This window comes from Lampris incognitus, chromosome 12 (assembly GCF_029633865.1).
Source record: "Lampris incognitus isolate fLamInc1 chromosome 12, fLamInc1.hap2, whole genome shotgun sequence".
Lineage (NCBI taxonomy): Eukaryota > Metazoa > Chordata > Actinopteri > Lampriformes > Lampridae > Lampris > Lampris incognitus.
The window spans coordinates 18,892,497-18,895,927 of NC_079222.1; positions in this window are offsets into that span (position 1 = coordinate 18,892,497).

Here is a 3,431-nt window from a genome sequence, read left to right on the forward strand (position 1 = left end):
GGTAATTGGACGGATACAGTTGGGGGGGGGGATGGGGGGGAATTCCCCGGATAAAGGAACTGTATTTTTCTTATGGAGTGTATTTTGATGTATGTTGATTCATTCATTCTAAATCTGAGACTATGCTGGTGAATTAAAATACAATATTCAAAAATGTATTTGGTTATTTAGGTTATCAAGGTTTTGGAGACTTTTAACTATTTAATGATGCTATAATCCCAGTACTTAGGTCTGACAAACTGAGTCACATTCAAAAAGCTGATAACCTGTGACTACAAAATTGTAAATTTAAATCTTACCTGTTAATGTTAACTAACTGGACCTTAGTACTACTGAACGGTTGTACTGTTTGCTGCACAATGGGGTCTTACTGCCCTTCTATAAAAGCAATGAGACACAACAGGTCAAACTTTATAGTAATGTAAGAACTGTTGTGAGTCACGCTCTTACATTTTGCACATTTCCGTCTAATAGCTCTTTCTTGTGTCTTCACACCAAAGAATTGATTTCTGTGCCCATGATGAAGCTCTGTATGATCGACTCAATAACAGATTTTTAAAAATCACTGTTAAAAATGTGAATGTTTTGCACAAATTGGATTTATTATGCATCCTGATGTGGTCTTAATTAAGGTTAATTGTGAGTTTTATGAGTGGTACATATGACCTGTCTGGCATTTGTTTTGCCAAAACACAAGCAAGCATTCAAATTTAAGATATGCAGTGGGGAATTAAGTTTGCAGTATGGCAGACAGCACCACAACAACCACAACAAATAAAACACATGATCCTAACTAAGGCAGACACACGTGCAAAACACATGGACGACAATGCTGTCCATGTGTTTTGCACATGTTCACAGCGTAGAAGACACATTGTAATTGAACACTGGAAAAGCATGGACATGGGGGGGTTAGAGCTAAATGGTATAATCAGATTTGATATGATTTGATTTGTTAAGTGGTTAGTTCAACTTTTGACCTAGAAGGAGAGACTAAACCGCTCCCCTCAAAGTTTATTTACTCTAAGCGGTCCATGACACTGACTGTTACACAGAACTCAACATACACACAAACTGATTGCAACCTTAACAACATTAGTTATGTTGTGATGTTCTCACTCAGCTATGCAGAAAAGATGACTCATTTAGTCAAAAATGTGCACAACAAACAAACACAAAGTCCATTTAAACGGTTATAATGTCTGCACTGGTCTTAATATGCTACCTTATAACCTTTCAAACTACTCCTTGCCTATCATCCTAGAAAAATCAAACCTTTTAGGTGCATTTTACAGTTCATTACACTTCAGGGTTGCTATTCCCCTGTACTGCTAACTAGATTGTCTCCTGCAATGGTGACCCACTGACAGCCATACTCCATGAATGCACCTAGAAATAAATGTATTTTATACTGTAAGTTAGTATGGTATAGTCACAGTCACAAGGTAATGTCTGATGTCTATTGTGCTACCTGTGCTGCCCCCCCCGTACTAAATGTGGGGTCCTTTTCCTGTTTGCCAATGCATCCTTATGCATTGGCAAACAGTGGTGGCAGGTGGCTGTGTAACATCTTAGACCCAACAGTACGCCTAACTTTTCCTAACGTACACATGCAAAAAACAAAAAACGAAACAAAAAACCCCCATATCTTTATTATAAACAGTGGGCGGGGCTGCGTGGAATGTACATTTTTAATAATAAAACGAGTAAGCACTCCATTCCAAATCTGCTACACACGCACCTTACAACCAAAACAATGACGCGGGGGGGGGGGCAATGGCTGATGGGACTGTTAATGTTAGATTTAAATTTGTGTTTTAATGAGGTGGTGTTCGTGTTGTGGTTATTCTTGTGTTGTTTTGGTCGACTCAGACTAAGTAGGACACCGTTTATTGACTAACTGACTGTAGGACTGTGAGTGGGACCGATGCCGCGACTTGGGACATGGGCGGGGGGGGGGGGGTGACACGTTACATTCTTGTCAGTTCTGGTCCGTTCTGGCCGGTGGGAATAAAAGAGCACTCCCTTGGGTATGGGGCATGGGAGTTGCCTCTCGACTCATTCTTCCACGCCGGCTCGCCACAATACTTTGCATTTTAGTTGGCAGCCCCCCTACTTAAAACATCTTCCCGCGCGCCTGCGCACACCACCACGCAGACTCATCATTCTGAAACAGCCTGTGATGACAATTTCATCAAATCATTTCAAGATGTGTCTGTCCTTGTGATGTATTGTAGCTTGTGGTACAGTCAGAAAAGGGACAGGAGCCATTGTTGGGTTTTCTCTGAGCCAGATTGACAGAGTGTTATCTGGCATACTTTGTTACAGGCTCTTCTTGCTTATTGAATGACTTTAGAGCAGAATGACCTACTTACTTATGGAAAAAAAAAGATTTTAAACTCAGAACAGTACAAACACTCCTAATTTGCTATTGCTGTCTTGTTATCCATCTCTTCAAGAGATAACGCACAGCCCTCTCATCTCAGTACTCTTGACTTAATTATTACTTAATGACTAAATATTACACTCATCACGTTAGCTCTTAATTTTTACAAAGCAGCTCTGTTGTTAATGGTAATTCAAGGAAAACTTGATCAATATACTTCCCATGGACAGTGATTTGAACCCTGCCCTGAGAAAACAATCTGTGGTTGTTCTGCTAAACCGGTTGTACACTATCCTACCTTTGAATGTTCAGATATTTAAATGATTGTGGCAAAGAAACACAAAAATAATGCCGATGATAATGTCAACCTTTATCATTTTCATCAACCACAAAGCAATTTAGCATTAAAGCACACATCTGATTTTGTGACTGGTAAACTGTAAAATGACCACAATCTCTTCACATCATCAAAGTCAGTAACGCTGAAGAGGCATGCGCAGTTCGGATCTTCAGTTCCACAATATGAAGAATGGAGGTTGGATGGCTGCCGGCATGCGTGCGCACACATCTATTTCCCTGAATATGAATACAAAGTTTCCAGTTACAGTTTCAGTTTAAATGATTAAGTAAGTGGAAACATACGGGATACTGGCTTGTCCGAAGCGAAAACACAGCCGGCTTCCATCACCGGGGGTTGTGTGTGTGTGTGTGTGTGTGTGTGTGTGTGTGTGTGTGTGTGTGTGTGTGTGTGTGTGTAGGGGGGGTTAGGGGCGTCTTTTGGATTTGAGCCCACTGACAAACAGTCCGTGGACCAGTATAAATAAACAAATACGATGCCAAATTGCCGCTACTATTCCACCAATATCGACCCAGCAAGCCCGCTGTTGTTTTGAGTGATGATGAGTAAAAGACACTGATTAACTAAAGACAGGAAATAAAGATGTGAGTTTGACGCCTCTCATTGGCTTCCCGTTCTCCGCCCAACTTTTTTCACAAACACTTGAACTTGGTTTGTGCCGAATAGCGACCCACACACGACCAAGCG